Here is a 12306-nt window from a genome sequence, read left to right on the forward strand (position 1 = left end):
TCAATCTCACTTTCTCACAAGTATGCGGTAGAATTTTCTGGAATCTACACGATATATGGTGATATTGTTTTGACAGCCAATGAAAGGTATACTTACGTATCTTTATGTTTCTAGAATTTTTTAAGATGGAGGCTTAAGGTATAAGTGTGTTCATTTTCAGAGATTAACTCAGGTTGTTCTCAGTAACTCTACTGTGCTCTTACTAACTGTCTTTAGTTGTAGTATTAATCTCTGTAACCTCATTATCATCTAATAAATCATTACTTTGAAATTCCAGATTTTCCTCATACCTATATGGAAACACAACAAGAACTAAGGGCACGTTGTTGTCTTGGTCTGCAGAGGTATGTTAACAACCAGTACCAACTGGCTAACAGAGGAAAGAATATGCTCTCCCTGAATGAAAATAATACCTGTTCTAGTCTCTACAGTTCTTTTAAATACTATTTCTGGCACATAATTAAAAAAAAATTAGGGGCTGGCCCCGTGGCCGAGTGGTTAAGTTTGAGCACTCCACTTCAGTGGCCCAGGGTTTCACCGGTTCGGATCCTGGATGCAGACATGGCACCGCTCATCAGGCCATGTTGAGGCAGCATCCCACATGCCACAACTAGAAGGACCCACAACTAAAACTACACAACTATGTACTGGGGGGCTCTGGGGAGAAAAAGGACAAATAAAATCTTTAAAAAAAATTTTTTTAATTAAAAGACATGCACAGAAAAAGGAAAATTTGACTCATAATCAAGTATAAAAACAGTCAATAGAAGCAGACCTAAAGATGGCACAGTTGTTGGAATTAATAGACAACTTTAAAATAACTATTATAAATGTTAAAGAAATTAGAAGAAAAGATTGAAAGGATGAATAATTTAAACTAATACACAGAAAAATAGTGTATCAGTTTTCTATTGCTGCACTATAAACCACTCCAAAACTTAGTGGATTAAAATAAGAACTAGAGTTCTGTGTGCTAACTGAGTGGTTCTTCTGATATTCTCACCTGGGGTCACTCATATGACTACAGCTCTTTCCGCATAGCCTCTCCATTTCGAGGAAGTTAACCTTGGCTTCTTAAATGATGGTAGGTCTAAGAGGCTAAGCCCCAATATGCAGCATTTATCAAACTTGTTATTGTGTTTTCTCAAGCCCCATTGGCCAAAGCAAGTCACATGACCCAGGGTCAATATGGAAAAGGACTACACAAGGGCATGAATACTGAAGGCGTGATTCACTGGGGATCATCAATGTATCAGTCTACCACAAGTGGAACCTCTAAGAATAAATTGGCCATTCAAAATTGAAAAATACAAAATCTAAAATTAAAAACTTATTGGATGGGCTTAACAATAGACTGAGCATAGTAGAAGAAAGGATTAGCAAATTCAAAGATAGATCAGTAGGAAATACAATCAAAGCACAGAGAGAACGAAAAAGAATGCAGAACAAACATAACAGAGCATGAGAGACATATGGGACAATATCAAATGGTCTAAAACATATGTAATTGGAATCTCAGAAGGAGAAGAGAGAGGGAATGGAAAAAACAAAATATCTTTAAAAGATAATGGCTGATACCAGGGGGAAGGGGAAGGGGGGTGGGGGGTGGGCACAAAGGGTGAAGGGGCGCACCTATAAGATGACTGACAAATAATCATGTACAACTGTAATTTCGCAATGTTGTAAACTATCATAAGCTCAATTAAAAAATATTTAAAATTTTTTTTAAATAAAAAATAAATTAAAAAAAAGATAATGGCTGAAAATTTTCCAAAGTTGTTGAAAGACATAAATCCACAGACTCAAGAAGCTTAGTGAACGCCAAGCAGGATAGACACAAAGAAAATCAAATCTAAGCATAGCATAGTCAAACTGCTAACAACCAAAAGAAAAAGCACTTCCCAATATCTGCGAATATTTCAAACAAAACATGTTCAAGAATTTTATGGAGAAAATTAGAAACCCTTATTGAAAGACAACGTAGAAAGCCTAAATTAATAGAGAGACATATCATGTTCATAAATTAGAACACTCAATATCTTAAAGATGTCAATTCTACACTGTTTCCTAGATTAAGTGAAATTCCAATCAAAATCTAACAGAATTTTTTCCAGAACTTGTTCAAAATTGTGCACACATAAACAAATATTTTGTTAGGAAAGTAGACATAGATGACAAAACTATCAATAAAGTACAAATTTAAGATAATGGTTAACTTTAAGTGGAAGGGGTAAAGCTGATATTCTATTTTTTTATCTGGATGGTAGGTATAGACATGTTTGTTGTCTTACTGTTTTTTATACTGTTATATGTTTTTAAAATATTCCTTTCCTTTCTCAATATATAATAAAAATCAAGCTTTTTAAAAAAGAGGTAAAAGCTATGAACATTAAGTGCTTTAAGAATTGTAAGCCCAGAGGGGCTGGCCTGGTGCCACAGCAGTTAAGTGCACACATTCTGCTTCAGCGGCCTGGGATTTGCTGGTTCGGATTCTGGGTGCAGACATGGCACCACTTGGCAAGCCATGCTGTGGTAGGCATCCCACATATAAATTAGAGGAAGATGGGCACAGATGTGAGCTCAGGGCCGGTCTTCCTCAGCAAAAAGGGAAGGATTAGCAGCTGATGTTAGCTCAGGGCTAATCTTCCTCAAAAAAATAAATAAATAAATAGAATCAATATTTGACTAAAGACAGAGTACAGTCAGGAGAACAAAAAAAACATAATAGGTATCTCCAAAAAGGGATTCAATATAGGAGATTGGTCACACATTGGTTGGAACTCTTAAAAAAGCTGAAAGTGAAGGTGAGTTAATCCAGATATTAGTAAGTACAGAAAGTAGCTACAACTCCTGAGCCTGAGAGAACCTTCCATTTGCCCATCTAGTTCCTCCAGTTCCATTCTCTACCCTTCTTCACCCTGCTGTCTGACCCTGGAAGGACTGCATCAATAGCATCTCTTGCCTCTGGCCTCCAGTTGGGTTTAAGAAATGGAGTAATCTCAGCAGGATTTTCAGAGGAGGGAGGGAGTAACGTCAGGGTGTTTACGCCCCCAGCTCTCTCTCTGCAGCGTCGCCATCTGAATAAGTTGAGAACAATTCCCCAGGGACACAGTATTGCTTTTGGTCTTTTACTATAGTACGCAGGGAGAGTGTCAGTGGCCTCCACTTGTCCCTTCCCACCAAAATAGCCCTCACTGTGTTGGTCAGGGAGCCAATGTGAAGATTCTGCCAGCTACCCAATATGTCTACTCTAATTACGTATTCAGGAAGGGGGGAATCACCAACAGCTTAAGGGGGATTCAACTGTTCAACTGTGAGATATTCTTGGTCCAAAATGTGTGTATCATCTGACCTCCATACATCCTCCAACTTTGACACATGACATTTCTAGTCCCTAGTCATTACTGTCAACTCAGAAATAGGATTGCCTTTACCAAATACATAGTCATCCTGGCAAATGGCCACAGGCACCTTGGCCTGAAGGAATATTTTCAGTATATATTTGTGGCATTAGTACAGAGTCCTCCCTCAAAGGGACCTGGCCTCCACTTCAGTCAGGGCCCCCGGGGCTGTAAATTTAAGTGAGAAGCCATGATCCTCCACTGAGGCAACACAATAAAGAGTTTTTCCCATAAGGGCAGGAATTTATCCATTTTGTCCACTGCTGAATCCTCGGTAGGAATTATTGAATACATCATACATATTCAATAAATATCAGCTGAATTAATGGAAAACGGAAAAAATAGAGTGCTGACGCTAGTGATGTGAAGGGGGAAATCGTAAGCTTATTATTTTTTTTTTTGGAAATCATAAGTTTAATACAATTGGGATAACAATGGAAACCATTAGGTGTGCTAAAATCAGAGAATCTTTAGCCACAATCAGATGCTCACTGGACTGTGGGTCCAAATTAGGAAGAACTGGAGCAAAATTGATGAACATGTACACGATGCTGGAACTATACCACGAAAAATTGCATCTAAAATGTTGTGAAACTAAGGATTTTTTTACCATGTCTTAGAGTTATTGAATCATAATCCCCATAAAACACATTCATTTATTTATATCACAAACATTTCTTGACTACCTACTATTTGCCAGGCACCATGTTAGTCTCTAGTTATTCAATGATAAATAAAACAAACATGGGCTCTGCCATCATGGAGTCTACAACTTGTGGAGGAAAAAGGCATTAAACAAGAAATAAATTCATAACTACGTATGGTGACAAGGGCTATGAAGAGCATAGTGATTGAGAATAAGGACCGTCATGAGGGAGGCGGACCTCCGTGAGCCACCAGGGTAACCCTCTCTGAGGAGGTGGCACTTATCCTGGGATCTGGAAGATGAGAAATCGTGTTTGCAAAGAGTTGGGAGGGGGTTTGCAGAAGAATATTGCAGGTAGAACAGCATATGCATAGGCCTGTAGGGGCAGGTGGCTTGTCCCAGAAACTAAAAGAATGGTCATGTGGCTAAAGCTTCCTGTGCAAGAGAAGAGAGATAGTAGATGAGATCTGAGAGGCAGGCGGTGTAGCCGACCACGCAACGCTTTCATGTGTGGATTGAAAACCCAAGTTCAGGAACAATTTGCGTGTTAAAGGAGAGGACTGTCTGCCTCTCCTCCAATTGCTTCTATTTACTCGAAGCTTCTGCTTCCTCAAATTATGCTTTACCCTACTTTTACTAAGGCATCTTTTCAGCTTCAAGTCCAATGGTAAACTGCTTTATTCTATGTCTTTCCCAATTCAAATTCTTGTAACAGAGAATCTGACTGATCCAGTTCATCATTTTGTACCAACCCACCTCGTAGGTCGCTGGTCCTCCTATGGGGTTGGCTTCACTTGGGGAGGTGCTCACCAATCAACTGTGTCTGGGGCATGAGGGAGAAGGGCCTCCTTGTCTGCATATGGCTATCGCTTCAGCCAAGGCTGTGAGCAGGGCTAGAAGAGTATAAATGGATGGCACATGCACAGAGTCCCATGTATTCACATTTCCATGTATCTTTGCAATAAATTTCTAGGGAGGAGTATGTCTGCCCTTCTCCCCGTGAAACACTGAGGCCCTCTGCTTAGAAGGAAATGAACATCAATGCAATGTGGGCTTTTTGGTGGAATTCTGAGGTAGTGGACGGCCTCTATCTCCATCCCCTCATGAGGTCCCACTAATCTGTTGGTGAGAGCTTGACATTCACCAGGTCCTATGAGACCCAATGCTCCTTTTTATAATAAATATTTGCAATGCCCCTTTTCTGTTCTAAAATAAAATTCAGTAGCCGGCCCTGTGACCAAGTGGTTAAGTTTGCACACTCCGCTTCAGCAACCCAGGATTCACTGGTTCAGAGCCTGGGTGCAGACATGCACTGCTCATCAAGCCATGCAATGGTGGCATCCCACATAGAAGAACTAGAATGACCTACAACTAGGATATACAACTACATACTGGGGCTTTGCGGAGGGAGAAAAAAAAGAGGAAGATTGGCAACAGATGTTAGCTCAGGACCAATCTTCCTCACCAAAAAAAAAAAAACTTTAAAATTCATAAATATTGTAACTCACATAATTTCAAGAAAAATTAAATTAAGCCCTAAGTATAATACAAAGAAGGAGAAAAGAAACCATTTTATAACAATATGTATTTTGATGTGTAAGTCCCCTTAAAGACACGATGAAATAGTCAGATCTTGTACCTATACATAGCATGAGCATAATAGCTTCAAACGCAGGCTCAAATGGGTGTACTACACGTGCAATTCAAATCCGACCCAAAGTGTTCACTACCTGTGTCCTGACTTTCCAAAATGGTGAACAGCTTGGGTAAAGCTCTAACCAAAACAAGATATAATCATCCCTTGATCTACACAGTACTTTCATTCCAGGAAAATTCAATATCCAAGAAACGCTTGCAAAACAGCCTTAGGTTCCGGGCTTAGAGAGTTACAAATGGGTTTCATCTACGTAAATGTCTGGCAGGACATTGGAATTTTGTTTGGGAAACAAGTCAATACTTCATTTTCCAGGACAGTCACACACATTGCATTCCATCAGGCATCCCCCTTCCCCAACTCACTAAATTCCAGTAGGGACCTCATTAATTTTGACAATCAAAAATGCCCCCAGCTGGCCCAGTGGCACAGCGGTTAACATCGCACGTTCCACTTCGGCGGCCCAGGGTTCACCAGGTCAGATCCTGGATGTGGACATGGCACCACTTGTCAAGCCATGCTGTGGCAGGCATCCAACATATAAAGTGGAGGAAGATGGGCACAGATGTTAGCTCAGGGCTAGTCTTCCTCAAAAAAAAAATGCCCCCAGGGCCCCACCCAGTGGCGTAGTGGTTAAGTCCGGCGTGCTCCCCTTTGGTGGCCAAGGTTTGCAGATTCGGATCCCTGGCAGGGACATATACCACTGTCAGCCATGCTCTGGTGGCAACCCACATATAAAATAGAGGAAGATTGGCACAGATGTTAGCTCAGGGCCAATCTTCCTCAAGCAAAAAGAGGAAGATTGGCAACAGATGTTAGCTTGGGCTCAATCTTCCTCGCCAAAAAAAGAAAAGAAAATTCCCCAGTAATTTCCAAAAATAACCCCTAGAGGGCAGTATCACCCCTTTGAGAATCTTGATCTTGCCCTTAGAGTCCTCTCTCCTTGGATGGTCTATTCTTTGTGAGACAAAAGGACCTGCATCATAAGCACAGATAACTTACCCAAATTCAACTGCATGTGCTCAGAAAAAAAAAGAGACATATGGAGAAATGAGCTTTTTCAGGGTTTTTTCTCAACTATTTTCTGTCTTTTAAAATCAGTTTAGTGTTGCCTTTCTGAAACTTCATATAAATGGAATCATTTAGCATGTGTGCCTTTGTTTCTGGCTTCTTTTGCTTAACATGTTTTTGAGATTAATTCTTGTTGTGTATACCAGTAAATTGTTACTGTTGTTCATTGAGTAATATTGTTCCGTATGGATGTAACTCAATTTATCCGTCCATTTGGACGTTTGGGTTGTTTTCAGTTATGGGATAATATAAATAAAGCTGCTGTGAACATTGATAGAGAAGTCTTTGTACGTACACATTTCCATCTAATTTTATAAGTAACTCTGCAAATGTTTTTCCAAAGTGCTTGTCCACGTTACATTCGCATCAGCAATGTATCAGCGTTCCAGCTGCTCCACGTCCTCAGCAACACTCACCGGGGGCAGCCTTTCTTATTTTAATCATTCTGCTGGATGTGTAACGGTATCTCATTGTGGTTTTAATTTGCATCTCCCTGGTGATTAATGATACTGAGCATCTTTTCACAGGCTTATGGGCCATTTGTATACCTTCCTTTGTAAACTGTCTGCTTAAATATTCACCCACTCTATTAGTAGATTGTCTTTTTCTTATTGAATTGTGGGAGTTCTTTACACATTCTGGAAATGAGGCCTTTCTCAGGTATATGTATTGCAAATATGAGCAATAGCAGTCCAAGTAAGCCGGAGGAACCCCCCTTGATCCAGTGCCTGGGTGAGTGGGTGAGGGGATTGTCTCGATTCCCCGGCCGGGAAAGCACCTGGCAATGAAGGCATCACACTGTGTTGTGTGATTCCACTGTGGAGAGAGAATTGTTTTTCGTAAAAACGGCCCCTAAACATAACCAATTACTTTCTTTGGTGTAATCAGCAAACATGATGTGTTCCATTGACGGTGGGAAGCTTGCTGTGTATGGCAGGCTCCAGAAAGGCACCTTCCTAAGGCATTTTTGAGAGTGATTTAGGGGGCCAGCCCGGTGGCAGTAGTGGTTAAGTTCGCGCGCTTCGCGGCATCAGTGGCCCACAGTTCATGGGCGTGGACCTACACACTGCTGGTCAAGCCATCTGTGGCAGCATGCCACACCCAAAATAGAGGAAGATTGGCACAGGTATTAGCTCAGGGATAGTCTTCCTCAAGCAAAAAGAGGGAGATTGGCAACAGATGTTAGCTCATGGCCAATATTCCTCACAAAAAAAAGAGTAATTTGGGCCATATGCGATTGTTGCCTGGCTCTCAGATTTCAGTGTAGCCCTGGCACAAGAAGCAATTCCACTCAACACTCTGCCATTGAAAACCCAGGGTGGGAGGGTGTGGGGAGTCACCAAATCATACCCTGAACTCCTACAAGATCCCTCATGTAACCTTGTTCTCTTCTTTCCTTGTAAGCCCAAGGGGATCCACCAGATCAGCAGAATGAGAAATGCCCCTAATCCATACTCTAATAGAAGAATGCCTGATGCATGTGAAAACGCATATATATATATGAATATAATATATATTATATATACACCCACACTGGTTTGCAATCTCTTTAAAATATATATATAACTTTTTTAATATATATAACTTTTTTTATCTCCATCCTGACAAAATATGTACCAAAAGCTAACAGGGCTTTTGAAAGAATATTGAATATTTTGAAGCTCATCCATGTTTTATTTTTCCACAATGTGTTCTAATCGTATAACTCAAGTAATAAAAATTGGAAATTTTTAAAGAAATTTCAGGAAGCATTTTAGTGCTAAAAATCTTGTTTTGGAAGACTAGGAAATGTTCATGATCTTCAATAAGTAAAAAAAAAAGGACGCAAAAAAATATGTATGGTGTGATCCATTTCATTTGTAAGTCACGTTTTGCGTCCTGTTTTATTTGTGGGTATTTGTGTGGAGTGAAAACACTGAGGATTTTGCTTTCTTGTTTGTGCTTCTGTTTTCGAAGTTTTCACAGGTGATCATATTATTACTTCTACAAGTAGGAAAAAAAAATGTTATTTTAAAAGTACAAATAAGGGTGAGTCTGGAAGACAAAATGAGGTGCCAGAGGACAGGGGTGGAGTCCCAGCTTACTGGGCATGTGACCTGCGCAGCTCACTTAACTAAGCGCTTCTAGTTGCCTTACAGAAAAGGAGGGGATGATAACGTCATACGACTGGGAGAATGAAGCGAGCAGTCGGCACCTACTAAAGGCTGATTCTATTATCCTCATAAGCTCAGCCATTCAGTGACTCTTTGGCGAGGGTCTGTGCTCTGAATAGGATTTCTGAGCACCCATGCAGAGCAAAAACCCCTCCTCTGGCTTCCCCCACCCACCCGGCTCACCTTGCATACCTCCGGTGCCAGGGAGCTCCCTTCCTCACAAAGCTCCCCCTTCACACTAGCCTGTCCTACCCACGTGTGGCTATTGTTCTACTCTGGAAATAGCCTTGACTTGAGGTCCAAAGATTTAAGTCCAGTCTTGGCTCTGGGCCTTGGCAGCTGCACGGCCTTGGACAAGCCCCTTTCCTTTCCAGGCTCGGGAGCCTCATCTTGAGAACCTCCCTCCCTAGAATTGCCTTGTCTCCTGGGATTGTTAGGTGCATCCTTATGCCCCGGGAGGTTGGATATAGGCTTCGATGAGGGTCTGTTAGGACACTGGGCGGGAGACAGCCCTGCACCTGTGAGGTTTAAGCTTCAGAAAACCATCTCGTCTGTTTTGTCTTGGTTCAGCCCTCAGAAGGCCAGTGGCTGCCTCTGCCATGATGCACTGAGGGCCACACCGCCTCGCGTCTGTAGTGTTCCCGCCAAAAAAAGGCCTAAGCTGAATCCAGTCACGAGGAAACATCAGACAAACTCAAACTGAAGGACACTCCACCAAACAACTGGCCTGCACTCTCCAAAAACGTCAGTGTCATGAAGGACTGAGCAGTTCTGGATTAGAAGGGATCAAAGAAACATAACAAATGACTGTAATGCCTGATCCACGGATTTTCTTTTGCTAATCTGAAGATTAGACAATAGAATTTGTCAATGTTAAGTCCTGATTTTTATTGCTGCACTGTGGTGGTATAAGAAAATGCTTTTGTTTTTAGGAAAAATCCACTGAAGTATTTAGGTATAAAGGATCATCGTCTGAGATGTATATATAACTATAAATATATTACTAAATTTATATATAGTTATATATATGCACACACACAGACAGAGGAAATGATAAGGTTAAAGTAGTAAAATATTAATATTTGGAAAACCTGGGTGAAGGATCGATGGGAATTCTTTGTATCGGTCTTGCAGATGTTCTGTAAGACTGAAATTATGTGGAGAAGTCCAGTTGCGTGCTTCCTGCTCAGGAGAAGTGCTGGCAATTACAGCAGCTTTCATTGACTAAGCACTTATACAGTGCCGGGTCATCTCATTTGATCCCACAGCTACCCTCTTAAGAGCTGTCATTATGCCCTTTCTGCAGAGAAGGATCCTGACATCAGACAGCGGAGGTGACTTGCTCTCATCACGTGGCCGGTGGCCTGCACGTGGCAGAGCTGGGATATGAACTTGAGTCTGTCTGACTCCTCGCTCCTGAAATCACCACCATCTTCTGCAACAAGGTCACAAATTCCCTCCCACTACCCCTTAGACTATGCAAGGAAAACAGAGCTTCTTTACTCTTTGTAAATCAACTGAGGGGGGAGGGGTCGGAGTGCCGAACTAAATTTAGTTCAATCCAGTTCAAAACTTGGTCTAATTCAACAATTTAAATATTCTCTTGAGATTTCTTGAGTTCAGAGAGACTTGGTCTCTTTTGTATAATTGCTCAAGCTTTCAGATTCCTCCTCTCCTCTCCCTGCTCCTCCCAAATACGATGGCTGAGATAAGGGTGGGGAGACTCAATGGTCCAGTGCTTGCTGGCATCTGCTGGGAGCTGAGTGGCTTGGGCCTGTCACTGAGAACATCCACTGGCTTCCAGCTAAGGCTGGTTGCTGATGAACTGGTGTGGCCTCCTGCAGACTCACTGAAGCCCAGTGTCATGTCAGCTCTCTGTGGTTCTGTGGCCATCTCGAGGGTTTTTATCTTGTCCTCTTTCTAGACTCCAGACACCGAGCCCACCTTGCCCCCACCAAATTAGGTTCTAAAACAGGCCCACTGGCCATTAGTTCAATGTTTAGACCACCCAAAAACTAAGGGAGGCACAGAAGGAGGACTGAGACTCAGGTGGTATGCTGTGTTATGAAAATAATTCAGTGTTTCCCCCCAGTTAGTAAAGAGCTGCTGCCCAAGTCCCCTGGGTATCCCCTCCTCCACTCCAGCTGCCTCTGGCATATCCCAGGTCCCTCCCACACCAGAAACCAAAGGATTCCCACCTAGCACAGCAGGTAGCCTCCAAGACTGCTCCAGCCCCAGGCTCAGCATCCTTTCTGATGCTGAGTATTTTGAACTTCACCACTTCTTTCTTAGACTGGTCACGCAGAGTCCTTTCTCTTACTCCAAGGCTACCCTGACATTCTCTGAAAATTCTCAAAGGACAGTGGACAAGAGCCCCTCTGCCCTGGGCATTCCCCTCAACTTATCCAAAACACCTGCCCCTTTCGGGGCTTACCCCCAGGGAGAGGGTGGACCAACACTAAGGGTCTTCTCCAGCTCCCTTTATCCCGAGCTCAAGTCTACTATAGAGGCGAGAACAGCCAAATACTTTTTTCCCAGCCTCCCTTACATCAATAGCCACGTGACACTGTTCTGGTCCTTTGAGAAGTAAGCAGAAGTCTGCTGAGGGGGGTTCCAGGGAAAGCTTTTGCTTTCCAGGTAAAAGTGAGAAACTAGCCCATGCCAACCCTCCCCGCTGCTCCAAGAACATTGAAAGAGGGGGAACCTCTCCCTCCACCCCTCCCTCTAATAATGACATAAAGCCTAAAGTTTTGGTAGCTATATGCGACCCAAGAGGATCCCAGAGATGCTTGCCTGATGTGGTTGCTGCCTACCTCCCTGAGCTAACTGCTGCCAATCCTCCTCTTTTTGCTGAGGAAGCCTGGCCATGAGCTAACATCCATGCCCATCTTCCTCCACTTTATGTGTGGGACGCCTACCACAGCATGGTGTGCCAAGCGGTGCCATGTCCACCCGCAGGATCCGAACCCGTGAACCCTGGGCTGCTGAAGCAGAATGTGCGTACTTAACCGCTGTGCTACCGGGCCAGCCCCCAGATATCTTTTTATGTGAGAGAAATAAGCCTCTGCAAGTTGAGTTTCCTATTTTTTCAGCCAAGCACAATCCCAATACAGGGTAATTAGAATGCATGTCTGTCAAGCTACCTCGCGGACTCTGCTTGTGTTTTCCCCCTGCCTTGCTGTCCCCACAGTTCCTTGGGCCTGAAAGAAGCAGACTTTTCCTCTATCACCCCTCCCTACTTACACGAAAACTTCACTTTCATAAAATCCTTATGGTCCTTTCCACCTGGGCAGACTCTTGAAATGCTAAAATAGGAGACAAAGGAATGTAGAAAAATCCTGGCCCCGGGGGTGGCTGGGCAGTGAGCGAGCAGCAAGAGGA

The sequence above is a fragment of the Equus caballus genome, chromosome 22 (assembly GCF_041296265.1).
Source record: "Equus caballus isolate H_3958 breed thoroughbred chromosome 22, TB-T2T, whole genome shotgun sequence".
Classification (NCBI taxonomy): domain Eukaryota; kingdom Metazoa; phylum Chordata; class Mammalia; order Perissodactyla; family Equidae; genus Equus; species Equus caballus.